The 10540-nt window shown below is 38.6% G+C and overlaps 1 pseudogene; it reads right to left on the bottom strand.

Annotated features, from left to right (window-relative positions):
* LOC103725879 lies at window positions 1–849 on the bottom strand (annotated as a pseudogene).
* Between the last annotated feature and the right edge of the window lie 9691 nt (window positions 850–10540).

The following is a 10540-nucleotide window of genomic DNA, read 5'->3' as shown; positions in this document are numbered from 1 at the left end:
ATCCTCCTCTCCATCATCATCATCTTCTTCACCTTCATCTTCATCCCCTTCATCAATATCTTCCAACCCTTCATCATCATCTCCACCACCACCACCACCACCACCACCACCACCACCATCATCGTCATCATCATCATGTCCCCCTTCTTCTTCATCATCCATATCAGGAACCAAGTAGTACTACAAGGGATTTGGCCAGATGTGGCCTTTGACGAGCTCTCCTAATTCATCTGCGCCTGCATCAGAACAGTCAGTGAACCAGGTGAAGCAGTCTCTGGTTCTTCCTGCTGCCTCTTCCTGCTGGCTTTATTCTGTGTTTGACTTAGCGTTTCCTCAAATCCTTCCCAGATTGCCATTTGATTTCAGTGGACTTTGAAGATGGATCACCACTCTCATTCAGATGAAATTCTTTGGAGAGAACTTTATTTTCAAAGTAAGGATTTTCATCAAAATAAAAATCTATTCTGTAACCTGATTTTATATCTTCAAATACTGTCACTTTAACTCTGGTCAAATAATGCAGTGCCTCTTCATCCTCCTCCCCAAGCAGTGCAGACACTAGTGGACGGTTGGCAAATGTTGTTACCCAAAAACTTGGGATTTTGGCGATCAATTCTGACCACTCCTGAAAAAACGGGTGGCGGACTTTGTTATATTTCTGTTCTACTTTCAAAATTTCCTCACTGGCCTGTCCATTAATTCTATTTCATTTTGTACTTCATCAATACGTTCGATTGCTTCTTGTTCTTTTTCTCCCTTCTGCAAGCCTGGGGAGGCCAACAAGTCGGCCAGCTTTGGGGCAGCCCTGGGTCGGGGCTTCTTGGGCTGAGGCAAGGGCGCTGATGTCATTTCCCGGCCATGCCATGAAGGAGGTTGGCCTAGCAGAGCGCGGGCCCAGTGGGCCGCTGCAGGAAGCTGGGAGCACCATTTAGTTTCTTATTGTTTCTTGAAATAATCACTTACAATTTGTTTCATTAACTGTTTACCCACTGTACTCAAACTTTTATCTCACCACACCACATGATCTCTCACTCATGCATCTGTGGCAGGCCCTTCCTTATACCTCGAACACACGTGCTCTCCTTAGCATTGTTCGCCTTTCCATGTTCCCCGCATTCCTTCTGCATCTCACTATTTAAATACTGGTGTCCTTTTGCTCTAAAAAATCTACAAACAACACTTTCTCCAAGTAGTGTCCCAGTGCCACTATCTCTGAACTGTAATTAGGACACAGATATAAAGAAGAGTCCTACAGCTGGGCAAAACCAGCAACACTGGCAATTGGGAGGCAGCACGGTGTCTTCCCCTAAATAGCTGCAGGAAATGAAAATCCTAGTGAGATATCTCTGTAGGAAGACTCACAGAAAACAACCAAACTTAGTGGGAAAAGGGAAAGTTAACATAGGAGGACAAAAATCATTCCAACGGATGTGCAAAATACCACAAAGTATCACAATGGAGAGGAAACAAAACCCCACCAACAACCCATTCCCGGCCTCCCAAATCCCCTACTGGAAGCTAGATCATTGAAGTAGGTGAAATGGCCAAGAAAGAATTCAACAGCCTACTTTCAAAAGGAATTACTGACCATATAGAAGACTCAGATAAGCAGCTGCAGAAACTAAGGCAACCTACCTAAGATCTCCAAAGACAGAGTCCCAAGTGAAAGAAACAGTTAGGAAAGTGGAGGCTAAAGTCCACAGGACGGATGAAAATTCCAACGAGAGAAGTGAGACAACTGAACAAGAACCAAACAGAAATTCTGTAAAGGAAAGAGAAAAATCACATCAGAAATCTTCATCAAAAGGCAAGACCATGCAGAAGAACGAGTTTCAGAGATGGAGGGCAAAGTTTAGACAGTAATACATTCAGACGTATATAAGAGAATAATTAATGAGCACAAGAAATGTTTCTAAGAAGTCTGGGATACATTCAAGGAAATTTATCTGTTAGAAGGAAATGGGATTAAAATCAAAAGGTATAGCTAGGTTATTTAATGAAATTGTAGCAGAAAACTTAAACCTAGATAAAGATGTAGACATCAAAACATAAGAAGTATTTGGAACCTTAAATACACATAGAGACAAAACTCTCCATGACACCTCATTGTCCAGATGGCTAAAATTAAGTACAGAAATGATACTAAAAGCTGCAAGGGGGCTAGAGAGATTCCTCAGCGGTTAAGAGCATTTGCTGCTCTTGAAAAGTACTGGGCTTTGGTTCCCAGCACCCACACCAGGCAGTTCACAGCTGCCTATAACTCCAGTTCCAGGGAATCCAGCACCCTCTTTTGGTTTCCACAGGTACTGCATGTACATGGTGCACATACATACACTCAGGCACACACATAAATTTTTTAAAAAGATAAAAGCCTAAGGGAAAATCACCAACACACATCAAGGCAAGAATATCAGAATAATTTTAGGTCTTTCATCAGCAATCCTAAAATCCAGGAAATGAATGTTTCAAGCCCCGAATGTAAATAACTGCCAATAAAGACTACTATATACACCAAGGTTATCTCTCAAAATTGATGGAGAAATTAGGATGTTTCAAGGCAAACACAAACTAAGGCAAATTTATGACAGCTGATCCAGTACTGAAGATAATTCTTAAAGGAATATTATACAGGGAGGAAGAAGGGAGGCTGCTTCATCCATGAAGTCACATAAAAGAAAATATTATCAAAAAGAAGCTGGGAAAGATTCAATCATGTTCAACACACCAAACCAGGAAGTCCCCAAAACTAACAGGGCTGGAGGAAAAGAACTATCAGTAATCCAGCCAACCAGAATCTCATAACAAAATCATAGGAAATAACAAGTTTCCTTGAATAATAATCTTATATATAAATGGCTTCAACATACCAATAAAAAGACACAGACTAACTGGCTAGGTTAAAAATAATAACCAGCCGGGTGTGGTGACACACAACCTTGATCCCAGTATTCAGAAAGCAGAGGCAGGAGGGTATTTGTGAGACTGAGGCTAGGCCTGGTCTACATAGTTCTAGGCCAAATAAGGCTACATAAAACAACAACAACAAAAACCAAAGAACCATCAACTTACCAACCAACCAACCAACCAACCCAACCAAACAGAAGTCCACCACCAGCAAGACCAAGAAACCGAGAACCAACTATTTTTTTAGTTCCAAGAAACACAGTAAGAAGCAAGGATATCCCAAAACAGTGTCAAATGATGGAAATCAAACTACCAAGCAAATGGAAGCAGTAAATAAGTAAACATTGCTATTCCTTTTTGTCTTATTGAGATAAGGTCTCCCTGTAGCCCCAGCTGGCCTGGAACTCACTGTGTAGACCAGTCTGGCCTTGAACTCACAGAGATCCACCTGCCTCTGCCTCCCAAGTGCTGGGATTAAAGGTGTGCACCACCATGCCCAGCCAACATTGCTATTCTTATATTTGATAAAGTAGACTTCAAACCAGAACCAGTTAGAAGAGATACAGAGGGTCATTATATATTAACAAAGGAACAAGTCTTCAAGAAGAGCAATGTTTTAAACATTTTTGTAACAAATATTGGGGATTCTAATTTAATAAAACAAACACTAAAAGGCAGAAAAGGTTGCATACATCCTGACACAAGAATAGTGGAAAAATTTAATTCCCCACTCTCCTATGGGAATGGGACAGGGTCCAACATCAAAGCCTGAATGCACAGGACCACATGTGGAGTCAAGATCACAGTTAGCCCTCAAGGAAGGTGGGAAGTCCATTCTTAAAGTCCCCCCCAAGACTAGAATCTGAAAATGACAGAGCCCTCCCCTGTCCCCAGCATAAGCCCAGGATAGAGGCAAAGTCACTACCATGCACAATTGGGACCTGTGGGGAATCTAGCCACTCAGAAAGGCTGAAACTACTGCTCAACGTGAGAAAGTTTTCCATCCTCCAATCTGATCAACTATCAGCCTGCCACCAGAGAAATGTGGAGCCATGGCTCTGAGTAGGGGACCAAAGCTCCAGGTTCATGGAGGTGGGGGCAGGGGAGACCACAGTTCCAGCTCACAGAAGGGGATCACAGTTGTAGCTCATTTGAGTAGGCAAGAACTTTCTGAAGAGAACACAATAGCAGCAGATCTAACCCCAAGTATCAATAGATGGGATTACATGAAATATAGAATTTCTGCACAGCAAAGGAAACCATCAGAAGGGCATACAGACAGCTTGCAGAATGGGAGAAAATCTTTACCTGCTATACATTGGACAAGGGGCTAAACATCCAAAGAAAAATGAAATCACAAAATTTACAGGAAAACAGATGGACTTAGAATGTATATATAACATTAACTGAGGTCACTCAATCTCAGAAAGTTTAAAAAAATCCATGTTTTTCTTCATACGAAGATCCTAGCCTACAATGCATACATGTATATATGTAGACAAATGCATGTATGGGTATAGTATAACATTTAGAATTGGTAACAAGAAAGGATAATTTGAAAAGGAGCATAGTTTTTGTCTTTTTTTTTCCCCATGGTGGATGTGTGTATTCACCTTGCTGCATATTTCCACTAGCAGGAGTTATTTCTGCATTCCATAGGGATCCAGTAAGTGGTGTCCCTTTAGGGCAGTGACTGTGAGCCTTGGGCTTCCTTTTATATGCCATTGACAGTGCAGTGGTACTGGACATGACTGGACTCCGATTTGTCAGATCATATAATCCCATCATTTTTCTTGGTAACTATTTTTCATTTTTCTATAAATTTTCTAATAAAACTTTAAAAAAATAAAAACAAAATTTAGGGGCAGGAGTGGCTGGAAAGATGGCTCAGTGGCTACAAGCACTTGTTGTTCTTGCAGAGGACCCATGTTTGTTTCCCAGCGAGCGTATGGTGGCATACAACTGTCTGTAACTCCAGTTCGAGGGGAGCTAATGCCTTCTTTTGGCCTCTGCAGGTACCAGGCATACATGTGGTGTACATATTCAGACAAAATGTGCATACACATAAAATAAAAATTACTCTTTAAAAAATTGGAGAAGCATGAGGGGATATCATCTAAATACACTGTATTCATGTATTAACAAAGAAAGGTAGTCCTATGTAAATTATTAATAATAAAATTTTAATAAGAACTATATATGCTTAGTAAGGACTAAAGCAGGAAAAAGTGAAGTAACACGTAATCTAAACTCATTTATTTATTATCTATTTATTATCGTGTGCATGTGCCATGGTACAAATGTAGAGGTCAGAGGATAACATTGTAGAACTGGTTCTCTCTATCCACATTTATGTAGGTTCCTGACCAAACTCAGGTCAACAGGCTTGCAGAAGAAAGTGTCTTTATCTACTGAGCCATCTCACTGGCAATAGTTAAAAATTTTTTACAGATGGGACATCTAAATCAATCATCCTCCCCGCAAGGCTCAGGGAGCATCAAGGAAGAGGGGATCAAAAGAATGTAAGAGTCAGTGGATCTGGAGGAGTGCTATTGAATGTTGCCTTCTGGACACAACGTAGCTGTTGTACATGAACTCCCCATTGCTGCCTTTATCTGCACGAGATCAACAAGTTAAAATTCCAACACCAACGGGGAGGGTATCCCAAAGCTCTGCCCCTAGTTGCAGGAGGAGGGAGAGCCATTTTTCTTTGGGGATGTGGCCACTGGTAGGTTGTCCTTGCACCAGTGGATGGTGCCACACCCATGTGCATATGGGCAGTGCTAACTGGACTCAGTTATGATAAAAAATTAATCTTCAAAAAATTAGGATACACAATATTCAATTTCATTCTGACATTTTCAAACACAATTTTCTTGTTGATTCCCCTCCCTTCTTTTTCCTCCATCACCATGACCCCCCCTTGTACCGTTTCTAGCCATCCCCTATAGCCTCTTTCCAGATTTCACTTCACTTGTGTCCTTTTGCCCTCCCCCAGCCTCAACACCTCTTTTTCCCTTTTCCTGATCTCCTTTCTAGTTTCATGCCCTATACACAGACTTGCCCTCACTTACATACATACATATAAACATTGTAAACTATGATCCACAGGAGAAGACCATGCAATCACCTTCTTCCTCACACTGAGTCATTTCACTTAATACTTTGCAGCTCCATTCATTCACCTGCAAATTTCATGACTTAATTTTTATTTATAGCTGAATAAAACACCATTGTGAATATAGTCCACATTTACACTGTCCATTCATGCACTGACTGGATTATTGAATAGCCTGGTTCCATTTTCTTACTATTGTGAAGAGTACAACACACATGGGTGTTCAGGTATCCCTCTGGTGGGATATGGAGTGCTTGGGTATATGCTGAGGAGCAGTATAATAATGTCCTATGGTAGTTCTATTGTTACTTTTTTAAAAAATATTTTATTATTTTATGTGTATGAGTGTACTGCCTGCATGTATGTGAGTGCACCCGTGTCGTGCAATGCTGTGGAGGTCAGAAGAGGGCTTCAGATTCCCCTGGAACTGGAGTTAAGGATGGTTCGTAGCAGCCATGTAGGTGCTGGGAATCAAACCCGGGTCGTCTGCAAGAGCAGTCAGTGCTCTTAACCGCTGAGCCATCTCTCCAGCCCCTATTGTTACTTTTTTGAGAAACCTCCATACCGATTTCCATAATGGTGGTACTAGGTTACACTCCCGCTAGCAGTGAATAGGGTTCCACTTTCTCCACATCCTGGTCAGCACTCGCTATTATCTCCCTTCTTGATGCGTTCATTCTGATTGCAGTGAGTTGAATCTCAAGGTTGTTTTAATTTGCATTTCTCTCATGACTAAGGATGCTGAACATTTTAAAAGTACTGATTGGCAAGTTGTATTTCTTTATTTGAGAACTGTCTGTTCATTTCATTAGCCAATTTGTAGAGTGGATGATTCCTTTTAATTTTATAAAATAAAGTACATTTATTCAGCAACAATGATATATTTTTATCAGTGTTTTCTTTAAATTCCTTGCATATTACTTTTTGAGACTGAGGGACAATAAATCCATCTTCCCAGGATTCTGAGAAATTTCAAAATTATGATCATTTTAAACATACTTCTAACAATTACACTATATTATTTGAATAGCCAAAATTTGTGTTCAAGTAATAAAATACACTGTTTAGTAGTACTGACAAAGAACTATAGTCTACAGGAATATTCAAACAATGAGAAATATCAATTAATTGTAAGGTTCATCTTACAACGGGATGTTGAACACATTTTAAAATAGTTGTCGGACATTTGTATTTCTTTTCTGAAAACTGTGTGTTCGATTCATTCATCCATTTGTTAATTGGAGGCTTTATTTCCTTGGTATTTAATTTTTGTAGTTCTTGTATATTTTGGATGTTGGCCCCTTGTCTGATGTAGGGCTGGCAAAGATTTTCTCCCATTCTGTGGCCTGTCTGTGTGCTCTGCTGATAGTTTTCTTTGCTATGCAGAGCTTTAAAATTTCATGTAGTCCCATATGTTGGTTGGGGCTAATTCTTGTGTTATTGACATTCTATTCATAAAGTTCTCACCTGCCCCTTTGTCCCAAAGAGTATTCTTTATATTTTTGTCTAGGAGTTTAAGTTTCAGGTTTTAAATTATGGTTTTTGATCCATCTCAAATTGACCTTTGTACAAGGTATAAGATATGAACCTAATTTCATTCTTCTGCAGTTGAAAAGTCAGCTTTGCCAGCAATCTTTATTTAAAAGGCTATCTTTTCAGTGTAGGCTTTTGCCTTTTTTGTCAAGAATTCGATGGACACAGCTTTGTTAGTTTATTTCCAGGTCCTCTATTCTGCTCCATTGGTATACCTATCTTTTTTTTAAGTAGTTTTTAAATTTTTTATTTGTACAAGTGTTTTGATTACTGGTGTGTTTATAGGTTTCTGTGTAGTGCCTGTGAAGGCTGGAAGAGGGTAGCAAAACCAGAGCAGCCATGTAGGTGCTGGAAGTTGAACCTGGGTCCTGTGGAAGAACAGCAAGTGCTCTTATCCCCTGAGCCACCTCTCCAGTCCCTACCTATCTGTTATTGGGCTGGCACCAGAGTGCCTTTATCACTGCTGCTTTGTAATTTGAGGTCAAGTATTGTGATACTTTCTGCTGTGTTCTTAACTCCATAAGGTAGCTTTGGCTACTCATGGTCTTATTATTGGGTTATTTTTGTCTAGTTCTGTGAAATATGACATTGGAATTTTGATAGGTATCACATTAAATCTGTAGATTAATTTTGGTAGTATAGCCATTTCTACAATGTTGACTCTTCCAATCCAGGAGCATGGGAGGTCTTTCAGTTGTGTAGCGTCTTTTTGATTTCCTTTTTCGGTGTCTTGAAGTTTTTATTGTAGAAGCCTTTGTCTTCTTTAGTTAGGTGTGTCCCTAGGTACTTCCGTTTTGAGGGGTGCTATTTTGAATGGGATATTTTTTCTAGTGTCTTTCTCTGAGCACCTGGTTGGTATGTAAGAAGGCTACTGTTTTTTATATTAACTCTGTATCCTGCAATGCTACTATATGTTTTTATTAGATCTAAGAGTTTTTTAGTAGATTCTATAGGATCTTTTAAGCTTTGAATCATGTCATCTGCAAATAGGGATGGTTTGATCTTTTCCTTTCCTATTTTATCCCCTTTGTCTTTCTCTTGTTTAATTGCTATAACTAAGATTTCAAGAATGATAGTAAATAAGAGAGGGAAGAGTGGGCATCCTTGTCTTGTTCCTTACTTTACAGAATATGCTTTCAGTGTGTCTCCATTTTATATAACATTGGTTCTGGATTTATTGTATATAGCCTTTATAATTTTGTGGTATGCTCCATCTGTTCTAGCTTCTCCAAAACTTTTATTGTGAAGGCATGTTGAACTTCATCGAGTGCTTTTTCCACATCAATGGAGATGGTTATGGTTTGTGTCCTTTAGTGTGTTTATATGGTGTGTTACATTTATTAATTTATATATGTTGAACCAACCTTGCCTTTCTCAGATGCATCCTACTTGGTCATAGTGTATAATTTCCTCACTGTGTTTCTGAATTCAGTTTGCAAGCATTTCATTGAGAACTTTTGCTGTTCATCAGAGAAATTGGCCTGTAGTTTTCTTTTTTGTTGTGTCTTTACCAAACAGGTATCAGAATGATATGGCTTCATAGAATGAATTTGGTAGTGTTCATTCACCTTCTATTTTGTGGAACAAGTTAAGAAGTATTGGTATGAGATCGTCCTTGAATGTTGGGTAGAATTCAGTGGTGAAGCCATCCAGTCCTGGGCTTTATTTGGAAGGGAGGCTTTTGCTTACAATCTCATTGCTTTTAATGGGTCTGTTCAAGTTATGTATATATTCTGATTTTAATTTGGTAGATGATACACATTTAGAAAATTTTCTATTTCTTCGAAGTTCTCCAGCTTTAGAGAGTACAGGTCCCCTTGCAAAGTAATTGCTTAATAATGTTCTGTATTTCACTTGAGTCTGTCGTAATGACTCTCTTTTGATCTCTATATCTCATTGCTTTTAATGGGTCTGTTCAAGTTATGTATATATTCTGATTTTAATTTGGTAGATGATACACATTTAGAAAATTTTCTATTTCTTCGAAGTTCTCCAGCTTTAGAGAGTACAGGTCCCCTTGCAAAGTAATTGCTTAATAATGTTCTGTATTTCACTTGAGTCTGTCGTAATGACTCTCTTTTGATCTCTATTTATATTTATTTGTGTTTTTCCTCTTTTATGAGATTGACTAATGTTTTGTCAGTCTTGTTTACTTTTCAATGAACCCACTCTTTGGTTAATTTTATGTATTGTTCTTTTAGTCTCTATTTAATTCATTTCTTCCCTGATCTTTATTATTTCCTGTTGGCTACTTGGATTGGGATTGGCTGCTTGTTATTTTATAGAGCCTTGAGGTGTATCATTAGGTTGTTTATTTAATATCTCTCAGATTTTTTTTAATGCAAGTGCATTTCATTATAAATTTTCTTTTAGAACTGCCTTGGCTACATCTCAAGAGGTTCTGACAGGTTGCTCTCTCATTATCATTTGTCATTAGGAACTTTAAATTTTCATCTCTAATTTCTTGGATGACCCATTGTTCATTCAAGAATATACTGTTCTTCTCCAACTATTTTTGTGCTTTCTTTCATTGCAAATTTCTTCTTTTATTCCATTATGGTCTGAGAAGATGTAAGGAATTATCTAAACTTTTTGTATTTATTGAGACTTGCCTTGTGTTCTATGATATGATCAATGCTGGAAAATATTCCATGTACTATGTTTCCTGTGTGCTGGGTGGAATAGTCTACACATGTCAGTTAAATCTTGTTGATCTATACTGTATTTTAGCTCCAAGATTTGCTTGTTTTTAGTTTGAAGGTCTATCTAAAAGTGAAAGTGGAGTGTTGAAACCCCTACTATTATTGTATCAGGACCTATATAGCTTTTTATGCCTTTTAGTATTTTTTCATAAAATTTGAGGCCCCAATATTTGGTGCATAAATATTTATTATTGCTATAGCTTCTTGATGAATTGTTCCTTATATTAATATGTAGTGTCCTTTTTCAATCTCTCCTAATTAGCTAATTAGTTTTAGTATCATG

This window comes from Nannospalax galili, unplaced genomic scaffold (assembly GCF_000622305.1).
Source record: "Nannospalax galili isolate Female #2095 unplaced genomic scaffold, S.galili_v1.0 scaffold1129, whole genome shotgun sequence".
Taxonomy (NCBI): domain Eukaryota; kingdom Metazoa; phylum Chordata; class Mammalia; order Rodentia; family Spalacidae; genus Nannospalax; species Nannospalax galili.
Note: the sequence above shows the minus strand (reverse complement) of the source record. Positions and strands in the feature narration are given on the sequence as shown.